At 37.7% G+C, this 23374-nt stretch overlaps 1 protein-coding gene and 1 long non-coding RNA gene across 5 annotated transcripts in view; one reads left to right on the top strand and one right to left on the bottom strand.

Moving 5' to 3' along the window:
- Positions 1-23374, top strand: part of EXOC4 (exocyst complex component 4) — a 755174-nt gene that overhangs the window by 210538 nt on the left and 521262 nt on the right. The window lies entirely within an intron of this gene.
- Positions 8154-23374, bottom strand: part of LOC121474542 — a 68268-nt gene continuing 53047 nt past the window's right edge. For both annotated transcript variants that reach the window (XR_005983426.1, XR_005983425.1), the window contains one exon: positions 8154-12718. This is a non-coding gene — a long non-coding RNA (uncharacterized LOC121474542). The remainder of the gene's footprint in view (positions 12719-23374) is intronic.

Below are 23374 nucleotides of genomic sequence, written 5' to 3' on the forward strand. Positions count from 1 at the left end.
CCTAGCCATATATGTAATGTAATGCTCCTGCAGGAAAGTCTTTTATTAGTTCTTGGCCTGCACCATTCCATTGCAATGCCAGGTCCAGCATTGCCAGGTCACATGGGTATGAGTTACTTCTGAATTCAGACCAACCCTAAAATACTTCAGGAGTATAAGTGCTCCCTGCCAACTTCCCTGCCCCCTTTTCTCCCTCAGCCTTGTCCACCACATCAGAAACCAGTGTCAGGTGAGGTCAGCAGCTGTTCTCCTTTGTGTCCTGTGTTTTCTAGGACTTTCAGTGTATTTATTGAATGTGTAGAGACTTATTACATTTACTTGTCCTGGACAGGGCCTTGAGGATACAATAATGAACAGAACTAAGTTTTGCCTTTGAAGAGCAAAAGAGCAGAGGGACCATGACCATGTCCCAGAGACCAGCACTTGTGCCCTGGCATTTGTTCTCTCTCCTCCATGTGAATATAGCCCCTAATTTTTAGCCAGATACATGGCCATCCAAAATACAAACATTTCTCAGCTTTCCATGCAGCAACCATTTAATTCGAGCCAGTAAAATGTGCGTGAAAGTCATGTGTAGAGCTTCAGGTCTTATATTTAAAGGAAAGGAACTGGCTGTCCCTTTTCTCCCAGCCCAGTGTATGTGTGAGTGTGTTCTCACACACAGCACGAATGACATGTGGGGAGCTGTCAGGCCTTGCAGATGAGGTGGTAGATAAAAGCAGCTTGAGTTGGATACTGTGCAGCCATCAGACTTCTCATGACTAGAGCCACTGTGCCATCCCAAACTTCTCAATGAGGGAGGAATAAACCGTCTTGTTTAAGTCAGTGGTATTTTAGTTCTCTGCTACTTGCAGCCTTGCTTATATCCTGATGAATTCAACGTGCAAACTGTGTGATCACGGCACTGTGACCCGCAGTATGATGGAATTGTGTAGATCTGTAACTGAGGTGTGTATACAGTGCTGGGATGGCAGGAATGCTTTCCTAAGTAAGTTTCTAGCTACTCATAGAAGATGAAGAGAGGCTTTGCAGATAAAGAAGGTGTGGGCATTTCAGGCAGTGGGCATGGCAGAGATGAATGTATGGAAGTGTGCGCATGTAATCTTTTCTCGTTTCATGACATGAGTTAGAAGGATACAGGCATTTTTTTTTTTAAGATCTATTTATTTTAGAGGGAATGCATTGCGGGGGCAGAGGGAAAGGAGAGAGAGTCTCAAGCAGACTGTACTGAGCATGGAACCTGACACTGGGCTCCATCCCATGATCCTGAGATAATGACCTGAGCCAAAACCAAGAGTCAGATGCTCAACTGACTGTGCCACCCAGGCACCCCTAACTTTTTCTATTAAGGAAATCTTTTCCTTCCTTCCTTTCTCCCTCCTTCCCTCCCTTCCTTCTTTTTAAAAAAGATTTTATTTATTTATTCATGAGAGAAACAGAGAGAGAGGCAGAGACCTAGGCAGAGGGAGGAGCAGGCTCCTTGCAGGGAGCCCGATGTGGGACTTGATCCCAGGAGCCTGAGCCAAAGGCAGACCATCTACCACTAAGCTACCTGGGTGCCCCAGGAAATCAGTTTCTGTGTACAGACTTTACTGATTATAATTTGTTACTTTCAGGAACCAGAGATAATAGAAGGGACACCAAAGCTGTTGAGAGTGGCTTGGGTCATTGTTGGTAATAACAATTAAGAGGTTAAGAAATGATAGAACTGGTGATGATAGGTGATAAGAATTGATAGAATTGGTGATGATAGGAAATTTTTTTTTTTTTTTTTATGATAGTCTCACACACACACAGAGAGAGAGAGGCAGAGACATAGGCAGAGGGAGAAGCAGGCTCCATGCACCGGGAGCCCGACGTGGGATTCGATCTTGGGTCTCCAGGATCGCGCCCTGGGCCAAAGGCAGGCACCAAACCGCTGCGCCACCCAGGGATCCCATGATAGGAAATTAAAGTCATATAATACCTGAGTAAAAACTGAGCGTAACAATGTATTGGATTTTCTGAGGGGTTTTCAAATGCTATAGTTATGCCCCTTTATTAAAACTTCTGTAGGAAAAACAACTGTTGTAAATGCAAGTATTGTAGTGTCTTAGACTGTGCAAGGTAGATTTGGCTGGAGATCTTGGCAGGGGCTGGATCATGAAGGACCAGCCTAACCTAATTCCAGAGTACCTTGTTCATCTTGGACTGAGAATGGCAGCTTGGTTATATATGGAGATTGCAGAGTTCTGTGTGCTCACATCTGATTTCCCGCTTGTAATTGTGTGGATGAAAATATGCATCAAGTTACTTTTGGCTTCACCACAATTTAAACTCAAAAAGCCCATATTACAGTAATATATGATAGTATGTATGAATGCTACATGAATATTGTAATAGTCATAATATAGGATGTTCATTCCTAGAATTGTGATGACATCTACTGAATTGCAGCCAGTTCATTTGCATATTCATGCCCACTTAGCTCAAATAAGTCCCTGTTTGTTTGCACATTAACGTCTGATTTCAGCACCAGTTAACTAATTTACATATCCCTGTTCAGTTGGTTAGTGATGTTCATATGTGGAATATTGGTGCAGCTGTTTGTGCTTTGAGTAGCTTGGGGAGCATGGTGGTTTAATGGAAGGAGTATCTATTACTCATCTTGCTTTTACCAGGCAAGTCACGTTACCTTTCGGAGCCCTGGGTGGCTCATCTGTATCATGAAGTTACCAACACTTACCTTGCCTATTTCTTAGGGTTGTTGTATCAGTTGATGTATCAGAGGTGACAATGTATAGTCAACATTTCTAAATTACCTGTACTCTAGGCCTGCTTCTGGAACATCTGCATATAGGAGAGTTCTAGGTGCCATGGAAGACAAGACTTGGAAACAAATACAGTTTTAATGAATACTATGAGTACCATAGGGAGTATGAAAGAGAAAACACTGAACGTTGCCAGGGGGAGTCATAGATGGTGTACAAAGGAGGAATCTTTGTTTTTAAATTTTTTTTTTTAATTTTTATTTATTTATGATAGTCACAGAGAGAGAGAGAGAGGCAGAGACACAGGCAGAGGGAGAAGCAGGCTCCATGCACCGGGAGCCCGATGTGGGATTCGATCCCGGGTCTCCAGGATCGCGCCCTGGGCCAAAGGCAGGCGCCAAACCGCTGCGCCACCCAGGGATCCCCAAAGGAGGAATCTTTGTACTGTAATTGGAAAGGAGAGTTAACCAGACTTCCCCTGGAGAAGGGCACTCCCTGAGAGTAGGGAGAAGATGGAAACAACACCCCCATGTATGAGAGCTTCATGGGATAGTAGGTATTTAGGACTTGAAGCAGAGAATATTGGGAGAGATGGGGTTTGGAAAAGGGAGACAGGCAAGCAGGTCTCAGAGGACCTGGTATAACAGCAAGAAGCAATAGTTTTTATCCTCTGGGTGATAAGGAACCCACCAAGGGTTTAAAGTAGAAGAGTGACATAATCAAATATGCATTCTAGAAAAAAGTATTCTGGGGACCCTGTGGAGGATGAATTGAGTATAGTAAGGTAACTTGTATTGTTATTTCAGGTGAGAGCTTATAGAGCATGCCAGTCTTTTTGGAGATAACAGTAGAGAGTGTAGAGAAGGGAAGTAGATCCAAAAGCCAATTTCAAGGAAGAATGCGGTGGGCATGATGACTCCTTCTGTGTGGAGTTTGAAGAAAGATAAGGATTTTGGCCGATTCTGTTTTCCAATCTGGTGACTTGGGTAGGTAATGATGTTATTTGTTAAGATAGGAAATGCAAGAAGAGAGTAGTTTTTATGGAGTGTTAGGAGTGAAGATACCACCTTTTTTTTTTTTAACATATATTTTCATATTTCTCTTTTAGTTTTGTTTAAATCTATCCAGTCTAATGTAACCACATCTAGTCTAATCTATCATCGACTCCCTCATATTTAAGGCATTCAGCAGTTTGATTACCTATCACCATTCCTTTTCCAAAGTCTGGTGTTGGAATCAGGGTTATCTTCCTTCCTTCCTCCTCCTTCTTTTCCTCCTCCTCTTCCTCCTCCTTCTCCTCCTCCTCCTCTTCCTCCTCTTAAATTGCAAATACTACTTTCTCCTTTTTAGGCTTTGGTTGATCTATTAATTTGAATGCTCATTTTAAACTCTCTGAAGAATATGAATTCTTTATTTTTAATTCCTAGATGGACCTGTATTTCTATTACTGAAATCAAGCTACAATTCATCTTGCTTAACAGCTTGCTTTGTAATTTTGTGCAAGTCACTTAACTGATTTTCTCAGTTATAGGGAGAAGTTAAATGATTTCTGCAACCCTTAGTCCAAAGCTCTAGGTTCTTGATTCTTAGAACTTGGTCTCTTCCTAAAGATTGGAGTCTGAGGGCTAACAACTCTTAACCTAAAGAATCCTAGAACTAGCAGAGATCAGAGTTTAGTATCATAAAGGGAAATGATCTTTTGAAAACAACATAAATTCTTAAAAACAATAAAACGTGTGTGACAAACTAGTTAAAAAAGAGGGCAGCTAATCTGCAAGGGACATTTTTGACTTGGCTGGGAAGGTAAGCGGTGAATTGTTTATGAACATTGTTCCCCACAGCGTGGTTGCAGGAGGAGGATGGATAAAAGCGAGGCTGTTGATGGGATACACCACTCATCCATGATTATCTCCATTTTCTAGATTCTGTGACTCTTACTGGGAATCCATGATCCTGACCCCTTGAATTCCTTACTGAATCATTTTTTAAAAATTTCTCAAGAGAAGATCTTGTGCCATAAAAGTTATTTAGCATCTAAATTCAGTGGTTGTCTCTGATTATTTTAAACTGTTTATTTTGATGAACTCAATGGTTATAGTTTCCTCAGGACATACAGAATTTGGACTTATTTCCTGAGAAATTGACATCCTTTGTTACCTAAGTGATTGTATGGTTCCTTTTATACCTTCACTTCTAGGACATTTTTGGGCAAATATAATGCCCAAGGAGAATAATTAGCTCAGTTTTAGATGGTGTTTGTTGAGATTTTAGTCATAATTGTTTGTTGACACTTTAAAATTTGTAGCTGTCTCAATTACGTTTAGAATATATGACATAAACAGAAATTGTCTTTACTAATGAACTGAATCCTTTCTGCTCTTCCTTTTTTCTACCTAATTTTATTATTCTATTTTATTATTTCCCTTTTCTTGAAGTAGAATATACCTATGATAAAGTATATAAAGTGCACTTACCTTAAAAATAGAGCTAATTTTTTTGAATGTATATATATATATATATATATTTACACACACACCCATGTAACTAGCCCCTTGAAGGCTTTCTCCTGCCACTTCCTAGTCAGTACCACTTCCTCAAGGTAACCACTCTTCTGATTCATAATACTATCACTTAGTTTTGCCTATTCTTTAAATCTGTATAAATAGAATCATATAACATCTTGTGTATCTAACTGTTTTTGCTCAACATGATGCCCACGAGATTCATTCATGTTATTGTACATATCAGTTTTTCTTGCTATCTATTTTGTTGTATGATATGGGATAATTTATTCATTCTCCTGTTAATAGATATTAATCATTTCTACTTTGAGGCTATGACAAATCTGCTGTAAACAATTTTGTACATAAACACTCATTTCTTTTAGGGATATACCTAGGAGTGGAATTGCTGGATCATGAGGTAGTTATATGTTTAGCTTTAGAAGATACTAATAGGCATTCTTCAATTATAGAAATTAATAAGAAATTGCTACAGAATTTCAGTTCTACATTCTCACTAAAATGTGATTTTATCAGCCTCTTAAGTTTTTGCCGTTCTGGTGGATGTGTAGTCTACCTTACAGTTTTTTGTTTGTTTTTTTAAGATTTGTTTAATTTAGAGAGAGAGAGAAAGAGACAGAACACAAACAAAAGGCTGAGAGGTAGAGAGAATCTCAAATAGACTCTGCACTGAGCACAGACCCTAATGTGGGGATCCATCTCACAACCCTGAGATCACGACCCAAGCCAAAACCAAGAGTCAGATGCTTAACCAACTGCACCACCAGACGCCCCTATTGTTTTCATATTTTTTAAAAAAGATTTTATTTATTCATGAGAGACACAGAGAGAGAGGCAGAGACATAGGCAGAGGGAGAATCAGGCTCCCCATGGGAGCCTGTTATGGGACTTGAGCCAAGGACCCCGGGATCATGACCTGAGCCTAAGACAGATGCTTAACCACTAAGCAACCCAGGCATCCCTGTTGTTTTCATTTTTAAAAAGAATCTCTGAGCTTTCCCTAATTGTGCTGCCTTTCTCCTCCCCTCAGTCTGACAGGAGTTTCTGGATACAGTTATTTAGTTTACAGGCTATATCCCAATTCACTGATTTATAGTATAGCTTTTTATAGAGGAATGACCTTATTGTTTGTGTTCTTCCTAGGAAGGTCTGATTGTGTATATGCATTATTACCCAGAATTCTTAGGTGGCCTTTCTTGCCATAAATCACTTATTAATTTGTTAGAGCTTTTGAGGTGGTATATAAAGGTATCTCCTCTCTTTCCTCTTTGCCATTTTTTGGTCAATGGCTTTCTATTTTGAATTATGTCTTTATTATATGTATTTTACTGATATTCCTGCTGGTGGTAGGCAGAACTCTAAAGTGATCCCAATCACCCACAACCTTTATAATTCCTCCTCCTGTGTGTGAATATGATGGAGTATCACTGCCATGATTAGGTTACATTATATGGCAACTGTCATGGGATTTTCCAGATGTGATTAAAGTCCCTAATGATGGTCTTTAAGTTATTCAAAAGGGAGATTATCCTTGGTGGGCCTGACATAGACACGTGAGTCCTTAAGAGGGACAAGATGCAATAGCAGATGCTGGCCTCTAGGAAATAATTCTTGAGAGAAGAGTGTACTATGTGGTAGGTACCTGAGGGTGGTTTCTGGAAGCCAAGAGGAACTCCTGTCCAACAGCCAGCCAGGAAACAAGGACCTCAGTCCTACAACCAAAGGAACTGAATTCTGGCAACAGCCTGAATGAGCTAGGAAGAGGAATTTGAGCTTGGGATAAGGTTGCAGCCCTGGTTGACACTTTGATTTTAGATTTTAGTGAGACCCTGGGCTTAGGAAGCAGTGATCCCATGCCGGGACTTCTGACACACAGAAATTGTGAGGTAAATTTATATCATTTTAAGCTGCTAAAGGTGGTGACTTGTTACATGTCAATAACATACTAATATATGACCCAGTCTTGATACTCCATGATTTTCCCTCTGAGACTCTCAAATATTTCCACAAACTAACAGGTAGAACTTGATAGAATAGTTCTTACGTTAAGCAAGGAGAAGACCAAATTTATTCTAGCTGTCAGTCTTTCTTCCTTCCTTTCAAGTTCTCTGTGATTTTGATGTGGAAGCCAAGATGGACTTTGAGAAAGGATGAAGGTCTAATAGTTTTCTATATTTCTGTAGACTTTACAGTCGGAAATATCAGTTTAAAAATATTTATAATAACTTATATATACACCAATACAAAACCATTGCCATCATGATAGCTTTCTGAGGCAAAGCAGTACAGATTCTCTTACCTCTCTGGGTTGTCTCTTGAGCACCTGATCCTGAACATGTCCAAATCAAACACACAATCTCCACTCCCTCCACCACCCCAAAACTCGCTCTTCTTTCAGTGTATTGGATTTCATTAGATGGCATTATTGACTTATCAGTTGCTAAACCTGGAAGCCACCCTTGTCTTCCTCCTTTGCTGTACGCAATTAATTTATTCCCAGAATCCTACTGATATTGCTTCCTAACCCATCTGCTATTACAAACCCACCCACTATTTATTTTTTAAAGGTGACTTGCCTCCACCCAGATTCTAACCATCTTTTGGTCCTGACTCTACCTTGAATCCTTCCAAACTATTCATTATGCTGGAACCAGAGTGATTTATTTATTTATTTTTATTTTTTTTCTTTTATTTATGATAGTCACACAGAGAGAGAGAGAGAGAGGCAGAGACACAGGCTGAGGGAGAAGCAGGCTCCATGCACCAAGAGCCCGATGTGGGACTCGATCCCGGGTCTCCAGGATCGCGCCCTGGGCCAAAGGCAGGCGCTAAACCGCTGTGCCACCCAGGGATCCCAACCAGAGTGATTTAAAAGTAGTCAGTGATTTTTAAAAAAAATCTCTTAGTACCAAGTGCCATGTCCTTAATATGCCTAATAATGTTGTACCTCATTTGGGCACCACTTGCACGTACACTCTTTGTGGCCTCCTTTTGGACCACAGTCACATTGGGCTTCTCAGGTCATGCCATGCTCATTCAGGCCTCCTTAGGTGCTGCTCCCTCTATCTGGAATTGGCTTACCCCATCTTCTCTTTCTTCTTGATAACTAGTTGTCAACTTTAAGTACTTCTCTGCTTTGTATGATTTTTAAATAATGCTTATTAAGTACTTACCATTTGTCAATCAGCATTCTAAAAAATTTTACATGGAGTGTCTTCTTTTATTTTCTTAACTATTACTTCCTTGAGGAAACTTTTTTTGTTTTGTTTTTTTAAATCCCTCCCCACCCTGCCCGACTATTAGGTTAGCTCCCTGATTTCTAGCACATGGCATGCTTATAATTACTCAATATTTCCTTATTGTTTGTGCAAAATGGGTGTTCAGTATTTATCCTAAGTTCCAAGCTGGCAGGGATCGTGTCAGTTGAGCTTACCTTACATCTCAAGTTCCTTGTACAGTGTCTGGCATCTTTGGTAAGCACCCAATCAATATTAATGCTTTTTGCAAATGAAAAGAAGTTCAATATTGCACATTAACCAAATGGTGAACTAGATAGAAGTTAGGTCTTTTTAAGTTTAGAACTTCTTCTAATATGCTAGCAATATTTGAAGAAGGAAGGAAAAAGTTAGGAAGGCGGTAGAGGGAAACTAATATTTGAGAGAAGAGAGTAAAGTTACTGAGATGTCATTTTTTTTGGAGTACATATAAATTATCACTTGACTCTTGTATTCATTTTGTGAAGGAGGTGTTATTTTGTAAGTTTTTATGGTTAAGAAAACTATGGCTCATAGAGGTTAAGTAACTTGACCAAAGGCCCACAACTGATAAATGATAGAGCTGAACAATTGATATTGCAGAATTTATTATATAGGGTTTGCAGTATAACATGCATTTGAAATAGCTTGTGCATTTTCCCTCTCTTATTGAGATAATTTATGTACAATAAGCCATATTCATTTGAAATGAACAATTTGTTGAGTTTTGATAGGTGTGTTTACCTGTCACGATACTGAGCATTTTCATCACCCAGGTTCAGAAGGAGAGTTTCCTTCTGCCCTTTTTCGGACGATTTCTCTATTCTCAGACTTAGTTAGCTACTGAAATGATTTGTCCCAACAGTTTAGCTTGCAATCTCTAAATTTTATATAAATAGACTCCTGCAGTATACAGTTTTGTGACGTGGCTTCTTTGATTCTCAGGAAATGAGATGAAATAATGAAATAATGAGTTTGACATCTACCCATATTACTGCATCTATCAGTAATCTGTTCCTTTTTTATTGTTCATTGGGACTGTGTTGTATGGATATACTACTGTACAGATATAATATACCACATTGTTTATCCTTCCGGCTGTTGATGTATGTTTGGGTCATTTCCAGGTTTTGGTTATTGTGAATAATGATGCTCTAAACATTTGTATACCAGTAAGTCTTGGTATGGCACATAAATTTTCAATTCTCTTGGGAATACTTAGGAGTGGAATTGCAGGTCCTGTGGTAGCTATATGTTTAACTTTTTAAGACACTGCTAGTTTTTTAAAGTTTTATATTTCCACCAGCAGTATATACCAACACTTGGTATTCCCGGTCTTTCTAATTTCAGACATTCTAGTGGGTGTACAGTGGTATCTCGTCAATTTTTTAATCACATTGATGGTAGAAGAAACCTATGGATTTGAGCATTCTATATCCAAGTCAGAATTAACTTTAAGTCCATTTTCTCTTGTTGTAATAATTAGTCCAGGCCTGTTACTCTGTCCTTTCTTTTAGCATAAATTTTTTTATATCTACCTTCATGAATTTAGAGAAAGTAGACATAACTATTTTACAAGTCAAGTGGAAAGCCACATTTATATTCATTTATATGTTAAAAATACAGTTTGTTAAATATATTCATTATTGTGCATCTGTATTGTTCTAGGATCTTCTGAAAGTGTGTACAATATTATTAAACAATAGTGAGTAAATTCTAAGTAAGCCTTGCTCTGAAGCTAAAAATCCCCAAGTGTTGCCTTATTAGTAATCACAGGATTAATGCAAAGTGCTGCTAATTAAGGACTTGCTTTTTTTCTTTGAGTGCCACCATGGCAGCAAATGGTATCTCATACTGACAAGCTGTAAATTAAAATTGCAGAATGCAAGACCCAGTCTGGGGAAAATGAAGTTATGTATAGGTGACTTGTTCCATTTGAATTAATCAAAGGGCTGCTGGTGTAGACCAGCTGTGTTCTGTGATGACAAAAACGAATCTTGACATTTTGGATAATGAAAATCCAGTTCAGCACCTCTTAGAGATATGTATGATAATATATTGTCAGTCAAGAGCAGAGGGAAGGAGGGAAGCAGAAACCCTGTCTTATTAAAATAGACAATGTGACAAGTGGACATTGTTGGATCTCCAGTTTTTAGGGGAAAAATGCCAAGGGAAGCCTCTTTTAAAAAAAAATGATAGGAATAGCTGTTTTATGGAAGGAGGGTGAAAAGATTTGACTTTTGATGCATGGCCTCTGTGACAGTTGACTTTGTTCATGATTCCTAGTTTCATGGTTTATTTTACTGGGGTGCAGGGTGAGGCATGAAAAGCCCAGAAAGGAGACTCACTTTTTTTAGTTTGACAGTATTAATGCAATCATCTAGTTCATACCTTGTAAGCCCACTTATTATTTCCTCTGCGTGTGTTTTTTCTAGTTTAGCGGATTAGCTGCACTGTCTCTTCAAAGGCTATCCAATCAAGGAGGGGTTATTAAAACCAGGGCGATTTATGACTGAGAATTAATTAGAGAAGCATTTTCATGCAAAACATCCAATTTTTTGATTAGCAATGGAGCAGGGCTGCAATTAACACTCTAGGAAGCTTAAATTTCCAGCTTTTTGATTCTCAGGAAATGAGATTATCAAACCAGGGTCAGACACTTGACAGCGAACCGGGGGTGGGGGAGTGTGAAATTTATATGTAAAAAAGAAAATTTATCTTTTGATTTTAATTCTGAGATTGCCATTAAGGCAGTAGGAAATTCAGAGAAGAGAAAACAAGAAGTCTGAAAATGCAAGAATCTGAAATGCCTGATTCTTTAGTGGCCTTATTTGCTATGCAAAGTATCTGTTGTAAATGTTTGCTTGGAATATGTTTTAGAAGCATGGTGAAATTTTTTGTTCCTGCATTATTACTTATTATTCAATTTTTCTCCAATAAATTTTGTTTATGTATTCAATTGCCGAACAAATATTTAAAGTGTTTATATGCTTTGGAGAGAAGCCAACATTTCTTTCATTAGCAAAGGAACCTTTTTTTTTTTCCTAAATGGTGGTTTGCTATTTTGGGAGTCTATTTATTCTGTTGCTTTATTGGGGGGTGTTTTTAATTATATTAAATCAATTGGACATAATCTAGGTAGTAAGTTATCTCAAGACATAGATTACCACTTAATGATAAGTGACCTTTGTCAAGCTTAGGTGCCTGAGATAAGAAGCAATGAACCCCAGACCTCCTTTAAGGCAGTGTATTCTGGCATCAGCATAATTGGTGCTCCCCAAGGAAATGCAACATAATGAAAATTCATTTGTTCTGGAAAATATTTTTCATCCCTTCTTTTTTTAATTTAGACATCTAATTTGGATTGGGAAAGAGAGAAGCATGTATCTTTCATGTTGGCTTATTCTGCTAGGGTGAGACTTTTATCTTTTTTTTTCTTTACCCATTAGATTCTAAGATTTTTAGGTAAAGGGACCTTGTTAGTACTTGGGAGTTCTCTTGTTAGTACTCCGGGCATGCTCTTCACTGCCCTGTTATTTTGCACTCACAGTGGTGCTCTGCACCTCTAAAGCTGCCAATATTTACATTTATGGACTGCCTGCTTATTGACAGCAGGGAAATTGTTTGAATCCAGTACTAAGATGGAATGCAGGTGATGACCCTACCTAGGCCTACAGTGGCAGTGGGATTGTGAATCTGGCTTTTCTAATGCTCTGCCAGCCTGGATCTCCTCTATTTATCTAAAGGGTAGGAACTTTTGTTGGAATCTTGGGAGTTATTTTAAAGAACAGATTTATAAGCAGTTTTTGGACTACGCTAAGCATGAATGGAAGAGACCTATGGTGACTCTATATAATCAGTGATTTCTGTCTTTGCATTTTTGTCTTGAAAGTATCTCTGATTTAGGAACAAGAGTCATTGATCTCGTCGATCATTCTTGCAGTCCCACTGTGGATTCTTAGCTTTATTTGTCAGTTTTGCTTAATCTCCTTTCCTTTGTTGGTGAAGAGTTTCTATCACCGGCTGGACGAAAATTGGCTGCAGTTTCATCTTGGGGCAAGGAGGAGGAAAAACTGCCAATCGGGCTGGAGAGTTGATCCTGTTAGATTTGTAGCCATCACCCTCAAATGCTGGTCTTCATGTTTTTAGATGTTGACGATTATATGCTTGTTGGGTATCCAAAATATATCTGCTAAAAGCATTTATAGGGTTATGTTTATAGGTGTTTTCTTTGTTGGAAAATGTTTCTACATTTTCAGATATACAACATAGGAAGCTAAAGCTGATGAATTAAGGATTCATAATGCATGGCGGGGGTGGGGGGCACAAGGATGGTACATGGACGGCCTTCAGGAGTCTAACTCCAGCATTGTATTTAGGTTTGTTGCAGAAAGGGAAAGAAGGTGCCTAGTTTTCGAAATAGAAAATAATATCAATAATAGTAATATTGCTATTATTAGCAATAGTGATAATAGAGTACTGTTATTACATGTAAACATAGATTCACAACTATGTATATAAATACAGTTCCTAACTGTGAAACCATTACTATCTATAGAAGAAAACAATAAAACCACTCCAACAAAAGCACGTGAAATGATACCCTTTTGTAGTAAGCATGGACATACCTATATTCAAATATTTATTTCAGTGTCAAAGACAGAAATAATTGAATTTATCGAAACTGGGAAAATTAATCAGAAGCATTCTAATTAAATATGAATCTTTTAAAGGAAAGCAAGGATTATTGTTTAGTGGAGTGGAAAAACCAAGCATATTCTAGGGTTTTTTTTCCCCCTTCCTTTAATGTTAGGTTTTTTAAAAACTACAGTTTGATATATAGTTCAATTCATCAAATAATTAATTAAGGAACTTGATTTGCTTTAAGAGGCTCACAATTGTTAATAACTTTATTCCAATCTGAAATTCCCAGTGGTGGGGTAAGTGTGTCAGTTATTCTACTGGCAACATTTCTGCTTTGTTTGCTTTGCTGTGTGCTCAGTTTATATCATGGTGGATGATGGACTTGGGCATAGGCTAAGATTGAAAAATCTTTGCTGGCGATGTTTGGAAAAGATAGCTTCTACTTTTAAGTAGAACATAGTCAATCTTTGATTGTGGTTGACTCGTGTGTTTATATGATTATATCTTTCTGTGTAGATACAGATATTTAACTATTAAGTATACAGGTAAATATTTAATTCTTATTGAATTTTGTACTTGGAAAATTACATTGTTATTGAATGCCCGAAGCCTTCTATTCTTTAATCCCATTTCTCATTAAAATACTTGATTTGATAAGGATGTCTTATTCTAGCTGAAATAGTATAGGAACAAAGGAGCCCCCCCCCCCTTTTTTTAGGATCTTGATCAATGTAATTTAAGAAATCTGACTTTTATGAGCAATGATCAGTAGAGGCCAGTGGAATGAAAGGTTGACACCTTGGAGTCTCAAGCCCGGACTTGGGAGAGATTCAGGTCAGGAGTTGAAATCCATCCATCATCTGTGTGGTGGATAGAAACCCTGGGATCATTGATAGAAACCCTGGGATCACTATCTTTTAAAGTCAAGATAAATGCCGAGAGAAGCTTAAGACTAAGCCTTGGTTGACCACCTCAATCCTCACAAAACTTGAGTATCTTCAGTGAGTTAGGGAGAGGGCAGGCAAGTGGAAGTTAAGATGTTTAAGTGTGAAAGTCTTCTACCTTCAGCTTTTTAAAAACCTCAGTAGTTCCCAAAAAAGCATTATTGATGTTTGCTTTTGATAACTATACCTTTGTGAGCCCAGTATATATAAAGCATATCTAAAAATATTAAACCTATCTTTTGCAAACATCACCAACCAAGATTTTTTTAAGTGGTGTAATAAATTGCTCTTGACTACATACAAGTTCCTGAGTTAGAATTGTAGGACTTCTGCAGCTTTTGTGCAAAATGGCCAGTGAAATGGTTGATGAAAATGGTCAGTGAAAAACAATGTGTGACTAGCTAATGGCATCTTGTCCCAATGGAAATAACTTGTTCTGATGACATGAAATGAACTAGAGCCATGAAAATTTTTTAAATAAAACACCGAGGATTTCTCTCCATCTCTTATATGAACCTTCTTTGAGGCCCAGGTGACTGCAAGACCTCCCAGGTTCTTGAGAGGACTCCAGACTTCCTCTGATTCCTTTAAGCATTAAGTAGTATTGCAAATCACATGAATGTTTTCAGATTTCTTTCTAATTGCTTGATAGTATAATAACAAAAGCTTGATGGTATAAGGACAAAATCTTGATGTTCTATAGCTGGTTTCTCTTAAATAACATTAAAAAAAGTTATAAATGAGTAGTTGCTTGGATGACTAACCACATTTCTCTCTGGGAGTCTTAAATTACTATGATTTTGTGGTTGTGTTCAACGTAATTGCCATTAACCACTGCTGAGATCTCCTGCTTTCTCATTGTGCATTGTCCCTAAGAGGCATTTAGTACAGGATGAATGAACGAACAATCCCTTTCTTGTGTGTTCAGTGAATGTACAGATACTTTGAAATGGTCTTCCTTAACTAGAGTTTCTTTAAAATGGAAGACATGCTGAAGAAATATTTTCAAAATTACTCTTTTTTTTTCCATAGCAGATGGCTTATTTGGTAGTTGTATTCTGTTTGGCAGTTTGCTGACGGCTTGTCCTAGAATATATAAATGGCTAGGAAGATACATTTCTTAATATTGATGTATGATTGATTTAAGTTGAAGGCCAAACTCCATGGCAGTGGTCTAAAATCCAGGTGTACTCTCATGTATGTGACTGAAATTTGGATGGATTTCAGTGATACTAAATGCATCAAAAACATTATATTCTCCTGTGGGACTAGGAAGCATCTTCTGAGTTCGTATTATCTGGTGGTTTGAAAACTGAACTTATCCTCTAGAATTGTTACAGCCCTAAAAAGGTTAAAGAAATGGACCAGTCAAGATTCCTAGTCCTCCTCTGGAAGCTTCAATCAGGGAGGCTGAAGTTTATTGTTCTGCTTGATATGATGGGATTTACATAAGATTTTTTTTTTAATTGAAGTAGGGTGGCACACAATGTTACAATAGTTACAGGTGTACAACATAGTGATTGGACAACTCTACATGTTATGCTATGATCACTGTAAGTATATAAATGTATAGGATTTTTTTCTTTCAAGTGTTCTGCATAATCCTATGTTTTTTTTACTTTTATACATGAAATTATTGTTCGTGTTTGATGAATTTTTTGAAAGTTAAATAAAAATTTTCAACGTCTCACTCTTTTTTTGTTCCTCTGCCCAGACTATCCATTGTAAGGAATCTGGTGTGCATCCTTCCAGTTCCTGTTCTATGCACTTATACATGATTTCACATACACAGATTTTCCAAATGTCGCTCTTTCAGAAATGTTGCCCTGAACATTTTCATGAACATTTGTGAATACTCCCTTAAAATAAGTGTCTAGAAGAGGAATTCTTGGTTAAGAGGATAAGCGTGTTCAAAACTGGAATACAAAAATTTGAATTTAACTAGATTATCAAATTACATTTCAAAATTTTTTTACCATTTTACACTCTTTCCAAAAATCTGTGAAAGCATCCATTTCTTTATATCCTTGACACTGTTGGATATTATCCATTTTTTTTTTTAAAGAACTTCGAGCGGAGGAGTGCCTGGGTTACTCAGTTAAAGTGTCCAACTTGATTTTGACTCACATCATGATCTCAGGGTCCTGAGGTGGAGCTCCAAGTGGGGTGCCATGCTGGGCATGGAGCCTGCTCAAGATTCTCTCTTCTCTTTCCCTCTGTCCCTCCCCCATACTACTTGTGCACATGTGTGCTCTTTCTCTCTCTCTCAGAAAAAAAATTTTTTTGAGTGCATACCTGATTTAGCCAGTTTAGCATCTTTTTTGCATTTATTTGACCTTTGTAGTTTTTTCATTGAATTACATTCTAAAACCATTTAATCATTTACCCCTTTGCTACTTTTTATGGGGTTGTGTATTTTTGTTAGTCTTTTTAATGATTTTTAGATATTCTTATATGTTCTTGATGTAAATGTATTGTTACTTTTTTCCCCTCCCCAGTCTGACCCTTTGATCAGATTTAATTTGAGTGGGATGTGGGATAATATTTTTCTAAAAGTAATTTTAAAGCCATTAAACTAGCAGTGTTTTTGGTATGATTTATTTCAGATGGATGGATAGAAGTTTTAAAGTTTCTTAAGTAGAAATTGCAGTTTTCCTTGGGTAATATCCTCCAGCCTCTCAGAGTTCTTACAAATTTTGTTTCTCACCTTAAAAATTAGGGAAAAATTAATATCCTCAGTTAGTCCAAAGAGCAAGTCAGCTTCCTTAGTAGTCTGTTTCCATTTTTAATTTTTTGAGGAACCTCCATATTGTTTTCTATCATGGCTATACCAATTTTTCATTCCCATTAGCAATGTACGAGGATTTCTTTTTCTCCATGTCCTCACTACCACTTGTTATATTTCTTGTCTTTTTAATTTTAGCCATTCTGACAGGTGAAAAGCAATATCTTACTGTGGTTTTGATTTACATTTCCCTGGTGATGAGTGATACTGAGCATCTTTCATGTGTTTATTGGCCATCTATATGTGTTTTTTGCACCGTGTCTATTCAGGTTCTCTGCCCATTTTTCAGTCTGATTGCTTGCTTTTTTTGGTGTTGAGTTGCATAAGTTCTTTAAATATTTTGAATATTAACTCCTTATTGGATATATCATTTACAAATATTTCTTCCCATTTGATAGGTTGCCTTTTTTGGTGGTTTTCTTCATTGTGTGGAAGCTTTTTATTTAGATGTAGTCTTAGTAGCTTATTTTTGCTCTTATTTGTCTTGCCTTAAGAGATATTTCTAGAAAAATGCTCTGGCCAGTGTCAAAGAAATTACTGCCTATATTCTCTTCTAGGAGTTTTATAATTTCAGGTTTTGCATTTAGGTCTTTAATTCTTTTTGAGTTTATTTTTGTGTATGGTGTAAGGAAGAGGTCTATTTTCATTTGTTTGCATGTAGCTGTCCAGTGGGTTCCATTGAAGAAATGGTCTTTTGCCCATTATATATTCTTTTCTTCTTTGGTAATGAAGTAGCAGTAAGAAAAATTAAGAAACAATTTCATTTACAATTGTACTATAAACAATACAATACCTAGGAGTAAACTTAACCAAGGAGATAAAAGACCTGTATTTTGAAAGCTATAAAACATTAAGAATTTTTTTAAAGATTTTGTTTATTTATTCATGAGAGACACACACAGAGAGGCAGAGAGACACAGGCAGAGGGAGAAGCAGGCTCCATGCAGGGAACGGGACTCAATCCCAGGACTCCAGGATCATGCCCTGAGCTGAAGGCAGACACTCAACCACTGAGCCACCCAGGTGTCCCAAAACATTAAGAATTTGAAGATGACACAAAGAAATCCCATGCTCATGGATTAGGAGAATTAATATTATTAAAATGTCCATATTACCCAAAGCAATCAACAGATTCAATGCAATTCCTATCAACATACCAGTAACATTTTTCACTGAGCTAGAAAAAATAATAGTAAAATTTGTATGCAATCACAAAAATCCCTGGATATAGCCAAAGCAATCTTGAGAAAGAACAACAAAGCTGGAGCCTTTACAATTCCAGATTTCAAGATGTACCACCAAGCTGTAGTGATCAAAATAGTATGGAAGTGGCACAGAAACAGACACATAGATCAATGGAACAGAGTAGATAGCCTAGAAATTAATTTATGCTTCTATGGTTAATTAGTCTTACTTAGCAGTCTAAAAATTTTCCTATCAACATAAAATTCCAAAATTTTATTATCTTTAAATTAATGTTTTAAATCTTTAGTTACTAAGTAGAAACTTGACTGTAATTTTTCTTCTAAAAATAGTCTGCTTTATATACTATAATCATCTTAGTATCTCTTCCAGATAGATTGTGAACAGGTATCTGCTGTAATTTTTAGGAAGGAGAAACAGGGGTTTTAGTAACTTGCTGACGGTTGCACCACTGCAGACCCAGAAATTAGCATCTCGGTCTGTTGAGATGTGCTGTGAAGATAAAACGCATTTGTCATGCATACAGGGCATAGTTACCTTGTCTAGCAATACATGGTCCACCATGTGGTATTTCTATAGAATGTGTGGTATTCTTTTTGTGTTCTATTCCTTAAGACCTCTACAAATTATTACTTCCTGACTGAGGACTATAGCTGAGTATGGCTCAAGAATTTTAGCATGACTAGCTGACTTTTCTTTTTTCCATTACCAGCAGTCAGTGATGAGGTATAAATTATAAATTAGGGCATTATAAGTCCTCTCCTGTAAAAATAAAAAATTAACAAATATACAGTTAATTTATGACTGTAAATCACATAGTTGAATGTATAATGACATTTCTTATTTGTCCTTGAAAACCTTTTCAGTGGAAGATGTGAAATATGATGTATATCCCAAGACATTGTTTTCTAACTTCAGAGCACATGAGAATACTTGGAGGGTATTATGAAAACATAGATGGCTGGACTCCATTTCCTGAGTTTCTGATTTACTAGGTCTAGGGTCGGGTCTGAGAATTGGCATTTCTGACATGTTTTTTACATGATGCTTGATACTGCTGATCCAGGAACACACTTTGAGAACCACTGCTCTAAATGGTGCAATAAAATGAAGAATGGTGATGCTGGGTCAGGTTAGTCCTGTTGTGTCTGACCAGCTGTGTCTGTTGCCTCTTTTACACTATAGCACTTAGGAATTACCTTATTTCCCTTGGAGATCAAACCTAATAGAATTATGCATGTGCATTAAGAGATCATCAACCTCATGCCTTTTCCCCTGGGCTTAGAGCAATTTGAAAAGACACATTCCTATAAAATGACATAAAACCTGTAGTAACAAATTAACAATCGCCAGCCTCTGTAATTGGGTGTGTTGGTTCAAGTCTCCTTCATTTGTTTTTTATGCATCAGTTACAGACTGGAGAGAAGAATGTTTAGGATGTTAGAAGGATGAAGGACTAGTTTCCAAACTGGTATCCCAATAGAAACTTGAGACTTAAATTTTTTTTTTAAGATTTTAAAAATTTATTCATGAGAGACACAGAAAGAGAAGCGGAGACATAGGTAGAGGGAGATTCAGGCTTCCTGCGGGGAGCCCAATGCAACGCTCTATCCCAGGACCCCAGGATCACGACTTGAGCCAAAGGCAGATGCTCAGCCTCAACCACTGAGCCACTTTTCTTTTTTATTTCACCTCTGATTATATCTAGGTGTAATGTTCCCAGCTTTTTTTTTTTTAATATTTTATTTATTCATGAAAGACACACACACACACACACACACACACACACACAGAGGCAGAGACACAGGCAGAGAGAAGCAGGCTCCATGCAGAGAGCCTGACGTGGGACTCGATCCCTGTTCTCCAGGATCACGCCCTGGGCTGAAGGCAGCGCTAAGCCGCTGAGCCACCTGGGCTGCCCTGTTCCCAGCTTTAAGTAAATAAATGTTCCAGCGTCCTTAGCAGTTAAAGGTGACCTGAAGTGGCTGGAGATAGGGCTTTGAGAAAATTCTTTCAAGGCCTGACTCAGCTGGAAGGTGACCTTTTATAGCTCTCTTGTCCTCCTTCTCTTGGCCTGGAATTTGGGTGTGATGGCTGACATTTCAACTGCCAACTGTGGCTGTGAGGCTGTCTTCAGATTGGAAGCCAAACAGTAATGTTGCAGAGCAAGGAGGAGCTCCTGTCCCTGATGAATGCGGAGTTAGCATTCCAGCCCTGGCCTGTGTACTTGCAGATTGGAGAGAGAAATAAGCCTTTGTCTTGAAAGCAGTTTGTGTATGTTTTCTGTTACCTATAAGCAGACCTTTAAATTGTTAATATTGAAGATTATATTTACTCTTTTTTTAAAGAAGGACATATCTTCCAAATCTTTGAGATGTTCATCACTGCCCCTGTAAGTTCATTAAAAATTATCCGACACATGGGGCACCTGGGTGGCGCAATGGGTTAAGCATCCAACTCTTGTTTGTGACTCAGGTTGTGATGTCAGGGTCCTGAGATCAATCTTAGCATTGGGCTCCCTGCTTGTTGTGGAGTCTACTTGAGCTTTTCTCTCACCGGGCCCTTCTTGCTTGCACTTATCCACTGCCTCCCAACCCCAAATAAATAAACCTTAAAAAAATGATTTCACACTTAGGGCTTCATCCATTTCATCCTATACCTTTTATTCTTTCTTTCCTTGTGAAATAGCATGGTTTGGAGTCAAATACATCTGTTTTACTTTTGACCACCCTATTGAGGCATCATTAAAATAACACACTTCACCCATTTTAAGGGTACAATTCAGTGATTTTTAGTGAATTTTCCCGAGTTGTTTGAACATTACCACAATCCAGTTTTAGCACGAATTTGACAGCCCAGTGTGATCCCTTGAGCCATTCACAGTGAGTTCCCACCCCACCCCAGCCTCAGACGATCACCGATCTACTTTCTGTCTTTATACATTAGCCTTACATGTAAGTACCACCTTTTGCTTCTCCATTCATTTGGCTTGACAGTCATTTGGATGGTTTTCATAGTTTTTTTGTTTTTGTTTTTTGTTTTTTGTCTGTTTGGAATAATGCTGCTGTGAACATTCCTCCCCAAGGCTTTGACACACCTGGCTTTGAGCCTTAGTTCCTATGCCTGGAGTCTAGTTACCCAAGGTAAATTACCTAACTGCTCATCTCTGAACAATGTGATTTCCTTGTCTCTAAAAAAGGTGATGATACAGTCTTCTGTGGAGTTGCCGTGGGGATGAAATGAAATATTCTAAGAGATCGTCTACTGAGAAATTGAAACGCTGGAGACATACAAGCAATAAAAGTGTTTTAAGAGTGTGCATTAAATACAAATCACACCATTACAGTGATTTTCAGTAATGCACAGTGGGTGGTGATAATGGGGCCCCCAGGTTTGCAAATGACTAATTAGTATTGTCATGATACTTTGTTAGGTTCGTTATGAACAAAGTGGTACAGATCACAGCAGAAGCTGTAGTAACTGTGTTAGGATCCTCTGGTAATGCACAAGTGGTGATGTTTTGGTTCATAGGGTTTGGTGGGTCAGAACCATATTTTATAGTTCTAAATGGCAGTGTGCAAATATGTATTTTATTTAGGGAAACACCTAGAATTGAAGATAAAGTATCTGAAAATTTTAGCCCTATGTCTGGTGTTATTTTTTTTTAATTTTTTTTAAAAAGATTTTATTTATTTATTCATGAGAGACACAAAGAGAGAGAGCGAGCGGCAGAGACAGGCAGAGGGAAAAGCAGGCTCCATGCAGGGAGCCCGACATGGGACTTGATCCCGGGTCTCCAGGATCACACCCTGGACTGAAGGCGGTGCTAAACTTCTGAGCCACCCGGGCTGCCCTATTTTTAGTTTTTAAAGGTTTACCCATTTTTTGAAAAAAAAAAAAAAAAAAAAAAAACTTAGAGATATTTTACATATTCCTTATTCTCTTAAAAAGAATATTTTAAACAGAATACAACTTTTCATTGATAACTTGGGAGTCATTGTTATGAACTTGAAACAGTACACTATACTAAAGTTTAGGTCCATTTGTCCATGATTCAGATCATCTAGCATCCTTTTTGCTCTCTGGGTTCTACTTTTTACTTTTTATTTATTTCTTTTTTTTTTTTATTTCTTTTTTTAAAAATTTTTATTTATTTATGATAGTCACACCCGGGGGGGCGGGGAGAGAGAGAGAGAGAGAGGGGCAGAGACATAGGCAGAGGGAGAAGCAGGCTCCATGCACCGGGAGCCCGACGTGGGATTCGATCCCGGGTCTCCAGGATCGCGCCCTGGGCCAAAGGCAGGCACCAAACTGCTGTGCCACCCAGGGATCCCCATACTTTTTATTTATTTCTTATGTCTTTGTTTCCTTATTTTCAGGCATTTTCTTGTGCTTTTAGCTTTCTTCTAGTAATCTTGTTTTCATTCTGTCTTTTAGACATAGAAATTAGATATAAGAATGTGTTGCTCCGTGTAAAGTAAAAGTAAATAGACCTGAGGTGAGTAGTAAGGCTTATGAAATTTTTGACATCCACCTTGTCCCCTGAGAGGCCTTTTTTGTTTTCAATTTTTTATTATTATCTAGAGTCAGGAAATTGCTGAATGTATGTGTGCTGTGTCTGCTGTCCAAATTGCTGGAGGGTAATTGGGCAGAGGGCAAAATTGGTTGTTCCACTGAGTGGTATTTTTCTAGCACAATTGTGGCTGGTTCAGGGCCCTACATCATGCTTGTTAATGTATGTAGTGTGATACCTAACATTTTTTGAGTGTTCTATCCAGACATTGTTCTGGGTGATTTTCATGTATTAATGATAGTGATAACATTTTGTTACTATTAAGCAACTCAGTTTGATTAATTTTGCTCTAATATTCAACTCTTACGAACATCTCTGTATTTATGACAAATAGAAATTCCTCTGGGTAATTTCTAATAAATCTACCTCTGGAATGAATGTTTCAGAAAATTTGACAAAGAGGTACTCTGTACAGCGTCAGATAACATCTTCAGTATGTAAATTATTGATGAGAAGCTACCTAATCCAGATTTAGAGACTGTTCATAGAAGCAGCAAGAAGCATCAAAGTCGTTAAAAGGAGAATAATAAAAATACAAAAGCGTGTAACCAAAAATATGTTAGAGTTTTTGATTTGGTTAAATAACAGTGAAACTCTCAGAGCTTAGACTTAAGGGTGCTTGGTACTAGGCACTTAAATGAGAAAATTGGGGTTCTATGGAGATATGGATTATTTTTGATCCAGTATTTGGTTTGTTAC

Source organism: Vulpes lagopus, chromosome 13 (assembly GCF_018345385.1).
Source record: "Vulpes lagopus strain Blue_001 chromosome 13, ASM1834538v1, whole genome shotgun sequence".
Classification (NCBI taxonomy): domain Eukaryota; kingdom Metazoa; phylum Chordata; class Mammalia; order Carnivora; family Canidae; genus Vulpes; species Vulpes lagopus.